This window comes from Notamacropus eugenii, chromosome 4 (genome assembly GCF_028372415.1).
Source record: "Notamacropus eugenii isolate mMacEug1 chromosome 4, mMacEug1.pri_v2, whole genome shotgun sequence".
Lineage (NCBI taxonomy): Eukaryota > Metazoa > Chordata > Mammalia > Diprotodontia > Macropodidae > Notamacropus > Notamacropus eugenii.
In genome coordinates, this window is record NC_092875.1 from 440902894 (window position 1) to 440914862 (window position 11969).

Sequence of the window (11969 nt, forward strand, 5' to 3'; positions counted from 1 at the left end):
TGTGTTGACAAAGAACTGGCAATTGAGGGAATGTTCATCAGTTAGGAAATGGCTAAACAAATTGTAGTGTAGGACTGTGAAATAATGAGCTTGATGATCTTAGAAAAACCCTGGAAAGACTTGCATGAAATAATGAAGAGAAAAATGAGCAGACAATGTTGCTTTAGTAACAACAATATTGTTTTAAGAACAACTTTGAAGACCAAGCCATTATGACTATTATAAATGCCCAAATTCAATACAAAGGACCTATAAAGAAAGATGTTGTCCACATCCAGAGAAAGAACTGATAAATAGAAATATGTATAGTATGACTTTACATATTTATACATAGCTGTGTACAATTGGAGAGGGGAGAAAGTTACATGATAACTTTATTTCTAAATATTTAAATATTTATTTTAAATATTAAAATATTTTATTAATGAGAATAAAATCTCATTTAAAAATCTAATTATTTTAAATAATATTTTAAATATATATTTAAAAGAAAAAGCAAAGTATACACAATAGATTTGTAGTTTTATGTGCAATTTTTTTTTCTATTCTACTTTGTTATGGAAATGCTTGTTTTATTTCTTAAATTCAGAATAAAATAATTTTTTTAAATTATTGAAAAAAAGAGTGACAACTGTCTTGTCTAACATAAGATAATCTGGTTTCTTGAACTGTACTTTGATGGATCTGAGACCTCACTGATGTAAGCATTGCCTCCAGGGAGACAGTTTACAACACATACTATCTCATCCTTCCCTACTGGAAAAGGGAGTGTCATATTAAAACAACAGCAGATAGGCCTGTGCTTTTTGGGAGGTGGGGGAGGATGATGAGAAAGTATATAAAGTATAAGAAGCCTGGAAAGGTAGGAAGGTACTAGGTTATGAAGAAGAACCAAAGAAGTCCATGAGACACATTAAGAATTGTGTTATTATGGTTGCTCTCCTATCCTTGAGTGGGAAAGACATTTACTATAAAAATCTCTAGAAAATTTTTAACCCTTTTTTTTGTCTGTTACTTTCCTTCTAGATCTTTAAATGTCATTGGAAAGATGAAAGATTTCATTTATTTATGTCTCTAACGGTTCTTTGTGAAAGCTCATTACCCTGTTACTTCATTGTATACCACTTGTAAATTTCCATAAGATTTTACAAATAAATTTTATTGTAAATGATTATTGCCGTTGGCTGCCACATGACTACACTTGACAAAGATAATTCAAAATAATGAATGAAGCAGTTTCCAGGATCCTTTTGCCTTCTGATTGCAAACACTTGGTCAGTCAAATTTCCCAAGAATCAGCATGGTCTAGGGATAAAGGGGCTTCAGTGTCAGAAAGACCTGAAATCAAATCCAGCCTCAGGTGCTCATTAGCTCTGTGATTCTGAGCAAACCTACTTGACTTCTGCCGGCCTCAGTTTCCTCTTCTGATAATCGGAGATAATACCTCCCTTCTGCCTCTCAGGGTTATTGTGAGGATACAATGAGATAATATTTGTAAAGGTTTTTGCAAACCTAAAAGTGCTATATAAATGCTAGCTATTATGGTATATTTTTATTTCACACATTGCTGTGGTCAGAGACTTCATCACTACGTGGCATATTTTTCTTTGTTCCATTGGCTTCCGTGGCCAATTTCACTAGTCATGAATCTCTCGTTAACAAAACTTAACCCAGTTTTTGGTACACAGTAAGCACTTCATCAATTCTTATTGACTAACCTGACTGACCATACTGAGAAGCTGGCCCTCAGGAAACAGACGTAGTCTGTTTACTCAAAGCCTTTGAGAGAACTGTTAAAGCTGCCAGGGCTTGTGGTCCTTTGGCATAACCTTCCAGTCCCCAGGGTCACTGACCTCCATTTGGTGATGAGGTGTGTCAGAGCAGACTTTGATCTATCACAAAGATCCATAGATGCTTGCAAAATAATATGGGCTTTTCTTAACCGATTTTGACCTGGAAGCTGATTTTATCTCCATTGTGTGATCTGACCATGGAGGTGACCTGGGGTTTTAAAGGCTCTGTTGGCAAAGTTCAAGCTTGGACACATCCTTTTTTCAAGCAAAGCATGTGTTGGAGGACCTACCTACCCACCTCGCTAAACTGGAAGAGCCTGACCTAGGAGGTTTGGCCACCAAGGGGTTTTTTTTTATTTATTCATTTATTTGTTTGTTTTGGCCATACCAGTCCCTAGATATCCCAAGGAGGACAAGGTTTGGGATCTGTATCAATGAAAAGAATGTTCAGCAGATTGCCACAGGTCCTTAAAGGAAACTGCCTGAATCCCTATGGAATACATCCCCTTGAGTTTAGTTTCTTCTGGGACTTTAAGAAACAATAGTCCTTTTTAAAGTAAATTTTCATTGATATGTTTTGTTTTTACATTATCTACATTTCCCTCTACCTTTCCCCTCCCAGGGAACCATCAAACAAAAATATTTTTATAACAAAAATATTTTAAAGAAAGAAAACCAGTTCAGCCAAACTAACCAACACAACGAAAACAGTCTGACATTATCTGTGAATTCCACCCGTAGTCGTCTCCCTCTTAAAGTGGCGTCATGGTGATTCCTTCTTATGTCTCTTCTTTGGGGCTGTCATAGCATTGGGCTTCAGTTATTTTGTTGGAATCATTGCACTGATTTCTTTCTTCTGCTTACTTTACCTTGCTTCATTCTGATGCTTCTAAGTATTCATTATATTCATCATTTTTTAAAGTACAGTAATATTCCATTCCATTTTTATACCAAGTTATGAGGACATAACTGCCACTCTTATTGACAGATTCCAGGACTGAATGATTGTTACAAGTCTAAGATGTGTATAGCATTTGCAACTGGGTGGTAGGACAGAAGGCAAAAGGATCCTGGAAACTGCTTCATTCGTTATTTTGAATTATCTCTGTCAAGTGTAGTCATGTGGCAGCCAACGGCAATAATCATTTACAATAAAATTTATTTGTAAAATCTTATGGAAATTTACAAGTGGTATACCATGAAGTAACAGGGTAATGAGCTTACACAAAGAACCGTTAGAGACATAAATAAATGAAATCTTTCATCTTTCCAATGACATTTAAAGATCTAGAAGGAAAGTAACAGCTGTCATCTTCAGCTGCTGGGAAATGGGTCGGTGGAGAAAGAACATAAGGAGTGAGGAGACCCTAGCAAAAGACAAAGTGATTGGGAGGATGGAGATACCTTCTACAGTAATAAGAAAGTTAGGAATGGAGGACTGGGATGGCAGAGGGAAGAGGGAAAAGCAAATTGGGCTTAAGAGGTTTACGGGACATCCAGTTCAAGATGTGAAGCAAGCAGTCAACAATATGATACTAAAGGTTAGAAGAGAGATTAGGGACAGATAAGCAAACTTATTATTTTATTTTATTTTTTATTTTATTTTATTTTTCGCCAATTACATATAAAAACAACATTTGTTGTTAAGTTTTGGGTTCCCCCTCCCTGAGACAGTAATCAATCTGATATAGGTTGCACATGTGCAATCGTGTAAAATTTTAATGTTTTTTGAAAAGGCTAAATGATCAGTCAGCAACTCAACTTGTTCCCCTTAATTTGCATTTCCTTCCCTCCCCCATTATGAATCTCACTATGGGAAAGCGGTTTGGAATGCCTACTAATAGAAAGACTGCTAATTATGAATAATTACTGTCAAAATCCCTATCACCTGCTTAGCATGATTATGATAGTTGACATAGCACCACACACATTTCTCATTTGATTATGGATTCGAGAGCTGAAAGGAACCCTGGAGGTTCTCCAGTCCAGAAGTTCTTAACTTGGGATTCACCAACTTAAAAAAAAATCCTAACTGCAATTCAAGACAATTGGTTTCTTTTTTTAATCCAACATATTGTAGTCTATGCATTTAAAAAATGCTGTTCTGAAGAGTCTGTAGGCTTCATCAGACTGCCAGAGGGGTCTGCGCCAGAGAAAATAAAAAATAAGCTAAGAATCCTCGCTCTAGCGCAGCTTCCTAGAGGAGATCCAGCAGGCAGGTAGCAAGTAGCAGATCTGAGATTGGAACCAAGGTCCTATACTCCAGAAACAGTGGTTTTTTCTGCTATAATAAGCTAGTAAATTTATCCCCTATAATTTTGCAATGTAGCCAGTCTTCACAGGGACATGCCAGCTCAGACACATCCAGCTCTGACCTAAGGTGATAGTTACCAAAAAGAGCAAATAGTGCCCCTTAGAGTCAACCCCACCAAGCCCAACATCCAAATCTTGCCACTTTAAATGTTTATTATGTGCAAGGCTTTAGGGGTACAAAGATTAAAAAACAGCTTAACGCTCAAGGAGCTTATTTCTTGGAGCCTATACAACTGATATACAATTAAGCATAATAAAGTCAAATGGGCTATAAGCAAAGTGCTCTCAGATAATTTGAGGAAGGGAATATTTCCAGCTGAGAGTATCAAGGAATGCTTCATGGAGGAAGTAGCACCAGAGCTGAGACTTGAAGGAAAAGAAGGATCTCAGCCAAAGAACAGCTTATTTTGGTTATGAGGGTTTACAAAGGGGATAGGAATAAAATGAGACAACATGTATAAAGTTCTTTGAAAACCTTTAAAAATGCCAGCCATTATTATTAATGTCTTTAAGGCTGGCAAAGCACTTTACAAATGTTGTCTCATATCCTCACTACAATCCTGGAGGTAGGTGCTATTATTATCTCCACTTTACAGTTAAGGAAACTGAGGCACGGAAAAGTGAAATGATTTGGCCAGGGTCACACCGTACGCGGTCAAAGGATACTCAAACCTCTATCCACCATGCCTCCTAACTACCTATTATTATAGGCACTTGACCTGTAATTTGATTAGTTTAAAGAATTTCCTCTGGGTACTAAGAGATGAAAGAGACTTGCTAGGGCTCACACAGACAGTATATATGGAAGAGAGGACCTGAACACAAGCCTTCATGAAGGGGAGGAAAGTGAAATAAGGCTTTGATAGGCCTACCAGAACTGGGGGACTTGCCCTAAACTATTCCCCTTGTTGGGTTTTGGTTTGGACTGGATAATCTCTTGTTTTACCCTTGGTTCCTGAGCCCCCCTGAACCCCACCTCCCTTTTCAAGGCCCTGGGCTCTGCCTTTTTTCTGAGTTCCAGGTGTCACAAAGCATCTTATTAAACACTCCCAGGGAGATGTCACTGATTACTCTCCCCCAACTGTATTTGCATTTTTTTAAATTCTTAAAACTTACACAAGGGTGTGATTTCAGGTGTCAGCAACTGAGAATTGTGGATGGGGCTTGCTAATCAAATTAGACTCAGGATGGGACCTCTGCCTCCTTCAATTCTTTTTGTTTTTTAGAGGTTTTGTTCCTGAAATGTTCAGATTTTTTTAAATAAAATTTGTTTCCATTTTCAACATTCACTCCCACAAGATTTTGAATTCCAAATTTTCTCCCCATCTCTCCCCTCCCCCCACCCCAGGACAGCATGTACCTCATCCACCTCTTTTCCCAGTCTACCCTCCCTTCCAATACCCCCCTTCTTACAACTCTCTCCCCTCACTTTTTCTGTAGGGTAAGATAGATTTCTATACCCCATTGCCTGGACGACTTATTTCCCAGCTGCATACAAAAACAATTTAACATTCATATTTAAAATTTTGAGTTCCATGTTCTAAAGATATTGAACGCTTCATGAATTTGAGTGTCATCCTTGCGCAGGGGCCGTGCTTGTCTTCTCTGTACTGTTTCCGTTTTAGTATATGTGCTGCCAAAGCAAGAACCTTCAACTCTTTTTAAAACAAGTTTCTGACTTTTATGAAACTTGGTTTTACCAATAACCACAACCAAGACTCAGTGTTTCTTCTACCTCATTTTCTAAGCCTTCAAATATCTATATCTTTTCAAACCTGGAAAGACTTAAATGAAGTGGTGCAGAGTGCGGTGAGCAGAACCCAGAGAACGTTGTACACAGTAACAGCAACATTGCTGTGCGATGTCCAGCTTTGATAGACTTAGCTCTTCTCAGCAATACGGTGATCTAAGACAATTCCAAAAAACACATTGTGGAAAATAGTATTCGCAACCAGAAAAAAAGAGCTATGGTGTCTGAATGTACATAGAAGCAGACTATTTTCTCTTTTTCCCTGCTTCTCATAGTTCTTCCTTTTGTTCTAATTCTTTTTTCACAACATGACTGATGTGGAAATATATTTAATATGATTGTATATGTATAGCCTATATCAGATTGCATGCTGTCTTGGGGAGGGGAGGAATGGAAGGGGAGAAAATTTAGAACTCAAAATCTTATAAAAGTAAATGTGAAAACCAAAACTAAATTTATATATAATGTATATATGTATATGTGTGTGTGTACACATACGTAAATATATTTTCAGTTTTCTTGCTTGGAGAGTAAAGTCAAATAGAGCCTTTGTAGCTCCATGATTGACCCCAAACTGTCCAAAGTCAAGTCAACAAGCACTTACTAAGCACCTACTATGTGCCAGGCCGCATGCTAGGGATACAAAGAAAGGCAAAGAGAAGCTTCAGACATACAAAGAAATGCAAAAACAGTCTGGTCTGCTTCGGGCTTACAATCAAATGAGAAAGACAACATGCTGATACCTGTGTGTGAACAAGATACGTAGTAGACAGTAAACATTTATTAAGCATCTACTATTGACGAGGTTTGGGGTGCTGGAGCCCCCAAAATACCGACAGTCTGGATCCTGCTCAAATGAATTTGATTCAAGCCTTCTTAAAGCCAAAGAAAACAAAGTTTATTAAAGATTCCCCAAATTGGGTTGCCTGTTAAGGAACCTAAGTATTTGTAATGCTTGTATTCACAAGCGGGCCAGATAGAGTCTCAGCTAGACAGAGTCTGAGCTGGATTGAATCTGAGCCCCTTCATGGAGGCGAGATGGAACTAAATACAGAAAAGAGTATAGGAGGAGGGGTTTAGGGAGGGTCTTGAGGAGCAAAGGCCGGAAACAGCTAGAGGCAATCAGGAGATATCAGACCATGGGGGGTTTGGGTGAGAAGCAGGTGGGGCAATCAAGAGGTAACAGACAATGGCCACAGATTTGAGTATGAAAAGCCAGGTTAAGTGGGGAGATTCAAGGAGAATTCAAGGAAGTTCCCAGAGTCTGAGCCCCTAGACACAAAAGAAGGTCCCTTCTCTCCAGGAGCTCACAATCTAATAAACAAGATCCACAAGAGATCATCTACGGAGGCTGCAATAGGCGGTGGGATTTTAGCTGGGCCTTGAAGGAAGCCAGGGAGTGGAGATGAGGAGGAAGAGCTTTTCATGGAGTAACAACCGGCTGGGAGATCCAGTGTCTTGTCTAAGGAACAGCAAAGAGTGACATCACTGGATCTCTACATGTGTGTTGTATGGGGAGGGGTGGGAGCTTTAAGGTGTAAGAATACTGGAAGGGGTGGGGGAAGGCTGCAGATTCTAAAGGACTTTGAAAAACACACAAAAAATTCTATTTGATTCTGAGGTGATAGGGGTCACTTGAGTTTTATCAGAGAAATGTTGAGAAGGTAAAATCAGCCCTTCCAGACTCTTTGTGATGGCATTTGAGGTCCTCTTGGCAAAGGGGTTTGCAATTTCTTCAACTCATTTTGCAGATGAGGAAACTGAGGCAAACAGGGTTAAGTGACTTGCACAGGGTCACACAGCTAGGAAGTGTTCAAGGCCAGATTTAAACTCAGGAAGATGAGTCATAGGAGAGCACTGAAGGACCAGGAAAGGCTATTTGTAGAAAGCAGGATTTTAGTTGGGACTTGTAGGAAGGCAGAGACCAGGAGGGAGATAATTCTAGGCGTGGAGGCCCGTGAATGATGGAGTGTCCGGTGTGAGGAACCGCCAGGAGTGCTGATTCTCTCTTACTACTTATGTGACCTGGAGCAAGGAAGCCTCTCAGAGCCTCAGTTGGCTCACTTGTAAAAATGGAGTTAAAATGCCCTTTCACCTCAGTTTTAAATAGCTTATCCCTCCTGCCCCTTCGTCCCTGCTGTAATTCTGAGTTATCATTCATGCCAGGGGCTCACCACGCGACCAAGAGGACTGTAATTCAATCGGAATAATAATTATTCCCATTTATGTAGATTTTCCCAGCACTTTACTCAAAGGAATTTATATTTTTCGGGCTTTCTACTTTTCACAGGACTTTAATGGCTCTTGTCTCCCTGGAGGTTCAAAGGAGGGCAGGAAGACAAAAATCTGCATTTTTTATTTTATTTTATCAAATGAGGCTCGCACAGCTAGCTGGGGGAGGAAAGCCAGGACTAGGTCTCCAAGTCCCCAGCCCTCAGTGGAAACCTATATAAATATGGCTGATTTTCTGCTGACTGAATTCCATTCCTCCCAGGGAGCGTTCGGTGCCCCTAGGAGGAAGTGCCAAAGCAACGAGCAGGCCTGGAAGTGGCCATGCCAGAGCCCCACAGAGGCAGAACGCTCCAAAACCAAGCCAGACAAAAGAATGATGCAATTTGCTGCAACCCTGTTGTCTTGCTCAGTTCTGCTCTTGCCTGGGTGTGGGCTGGAGTTTCTTCCAGAGCACAGATGTGCCTTTAGTGGAGCATAAGTAAACAATCCGAGAGGTATTTCTGTGGTGTGTGCGCTGGGCACATTCCAGGGAGGGATTGCAGCCCAGGAAGCAAATAGCTTGTTGCCTAAAATGAAGTGGAGGTGGCATCCTAATTGAACATCTTCAGGTGCCTTGTTGAGTCAGCAGCTTCTGCCACAACTTGGAACCTGTTGTGGGAAGGGAGCTCTTTCCTGGGAGGGAGACTGTTTCAGGAGGACAGTGGATTTGGGTGGTGGGTGCACCTTTGCTTGTATCTTGTACAGTCTTAACAGTGATTATATTTGCCTTTGTATTAGGCTATATTCTGTGTAAATTTTAAATTTTCGTTTTTAGTTTGAACTTAACCATCATCGACAAATGCTTCAACATACAAATGTTATGAGTTTGATGCCTGCTGGAACTGAGGCTCAAATTAATCCATGACACTCTCACCCTACCAGCCGAGACTTCAACTATTCCAGGCCACTGAATCGTGTTGCAGATGGGGCTAATTGGGATCACCTTCCCCCAGTGGACTGATCAGGGGTGGAGCTGTGGGCCCTTTGGCTAAGAGCAGTATAAAAGGAGTTTTTAGAAGTTGGCAAAGCCCAAGGAATCTCCTTGATGGTTGCTTTTTAACCTTTTCAGTAGTTTTCATTTTTTTTTTATCCTTGCAACTGCTGTTTAATCGCCTTGAAAATTGCTTCCACCTGAGGTATTGAAATATGATTTTAGTATAAGGACTGTTTGAATACAAGTGATCCAGTATATTAGATGCAGACTACAGCTAGGTCCATATTAGTGCAAATAATGAATCCTGTGAAGTGGTTGCCTTATTTAAATTTACACTGTATCTTGGGCTGGAGCCAGTTACCATAGCATACATATCCTTCTAACTTCAAATAGTGTTCATTCAAAAAATGCCGCTGTTTCATGGAATATCTCATTTGCATTCATTGGGACCTGGCTATAAGTGAACTCTTCTCTCACAACAAAGAATAAAAGAATTTTTGTATGCAATTGTAAACTTTTGTTATGTATGATATATGTTTAAAATGAATATTAAATTTGAAAAGGTAGTAAACAGGCAAGGTGTGGTGGCCCAGGAGTCTATGTCCCCTGCTCAGTCCTGATGTTGCAACCACTTCATGGCTGGTGGTTAGCACCTCACTCCCAGACAGTACACATGCCCCCTCATTTTCCAGATGAGAAAACCCTGAGAACCAAAAAAGGTTAAGTGATTTGCAGGCAGGATTTGAACCTGGATTTTCTGATTCCACACTCAGCTTTTTTTCCATCCTATACTACCTTAAATCTACACTTGCTGAAATCAAATTTTCAGTGGACTCCAAAGTGAGATAGATAAATAGTAAAATACACTGGCAAAGTCAAATACCTAAAGATTTCAGGTTAGAGGATGGGACATATCTAAAAGTCCAAAATTTTTCTGTGGATAAATATAAAATCCTTGATCTGGGTTCAAAAAACCATCTGTATAAGCACAGAATGAGGCCATCAGTTCCTTTGAAAAGCAACTGGATTACAGGCTCAATAGCCAAAAATCTTAATTCAAACCTGGACTACATCAGGAAAGAAAGTATAAGTGATAAAAGTATTTGAATCCATAAACAATATTAATAAAAGTCACATTCACATAGCACTTTGTGGTTTTCAAATAACTATTATCTCATCTGATTTTCAAACCACCCCATAAAGTATTTAATACACATATTTTTGTACCCATTTTATAGATGAGACTTAGAAATGTTAAAGGATTTGATAAAATGAGGTATTGGACTTATCTATTATGTCATCTACCTGCATTTTTATCATTTAACCCCTATAGTTTATTGAACTTGAGATTTTTTGAAATCATCTAGTCAACCCCATCCTATCCTTTGTCAGATAAGTAAAGACGCGTAGAAATGAAGTAAGTGATTTGCCAAGGTCACACACCTAGTAAATGCTGAATTGCTAATAGTAGACCTCTATTCTGTGTAGTGGAGGGAGAGGGAATTTGAATCCTGCCCTCCTCCCTTCCCCTTGATGTATCCATGAAAGGTAAGGGGGTAGTATTAATGTTAATGAAATACAGAGACACATCTATACCTATCATACCTTTACTAAGTGTGAAAAGTTCTCTTGATTGAATGGATTGGTCTGGCCATTGACTAAGAAAAAATAAACCATTTTCTTCATGAACTTTAGAAGACAAACCTGCCAGCCCTGAGACAGTTTGACTGTTCAACACTTCAGTTAAAGGTGTTAAAAGCACGCGTGGAACATCTCTATGGCTGTGACCCCTGTACCTCTACCCAACTCTTAGCCATCCATTACTCAACCAAGAGGAGACGTTGTAGTCAGCTGGGCAGAGAACTCCCAGCACATGCAGGGAGTAGAGGCACACACTCTCCAAATACATGAACACGGGTAGAATTCAAGGCGGGGAGCAGTTACAAGGAGTTCGTCCTCTGGCAGCATAGAGGAGACCTAACTATGGATTCAAGAGTCAGCTGAGCCTTCTGCTAGCAGGTAGCCATGTAAAGACTCCCAATCTTGGACACGAGGTGCTTTGTGTGCATGTGTCTCCCCTGTTTCACTACCATTTACTCTATTTGTGCCCCCTTTCTCATGGGTGCGATGTTTATCAGCAAAAGAAAGTATCTTACAAGTCTATGAGAGGAAGGCTTTCTCACTCTTGTTTTTATACTATTTTAGTAAATGCCTTTCTTTGCTTTGAATTGATTGAGTCCAGCTGACTTCAGTGCAGGCTTCCTGATAAGGTCGGAATATGGGCCTTCAGAATACTGTTAGAACCCCAAGGTAGCATTTGCACACTGGGGGATCCAATCCATCTGCATAAGTGGAAATCAGAGGAGAAAGAGTAGTTCTCAGAGGGGGTGCAACACTGGGAATGTTTAAGGTGACAGCACAGGAAAATACTATTTGTTAGCATCTATAAAGATGGTGATTTTTTGCACTAAGCATTGTTTTTTAGTGCCTAGAAAGGAGGTGCAGCCCACTGAGCCATACGTGAAGACTCTGCTTTGGCTTGTGATATCTTGGTTAGACATAGAATCAGTATTCAAGAGGAGCCTCAAGGTTTTTATTTCCCCTGGAGTGGGAAAAATCCAATCAGAATTTAAAATCAACTGGAAGATCATGATCAACCTATGAGGTATGGATTTCCTAATGAAGCTCATAGGTGATAGGGCTAACTAGAGGGGAAGAGGAACTGGAACTCACCAGTATCTTCACCAGTGGCAAATGTGCCTTTTTCAAAAAACTAATATTCAATCCATGTATTACCCTAAGTGGCTCTGATCCATTCAGATTGTTTATCTGTGTTCTATTTTGTGTGCGAAATGAGGTTTTTTTTTATGAAGAATATTTTACTGTTCCTAAAAAAGAAATCAGCATG

The 11969-nt window shown here is 39.7% G+C and overlaps 1 non-coding gene across 1 annotated transcript; it reads right to left on the reverse strand.

Annotated features, from left to right (window-relative positions):
- Positions 1–5648: 5648 nt before the first annotated feature.
- Positions 5649–5751, reverse strand: LOC140502954 (U6 spliceosomal RNA). Its single transcript, XR_011966671.1, has one exon. It is a non-coding gene; the product is annotated as a U6 spliceosomal RNA (small nuclear RNA).
- Positions 5752–11969: the final 6218 nt, after the last annotated feature.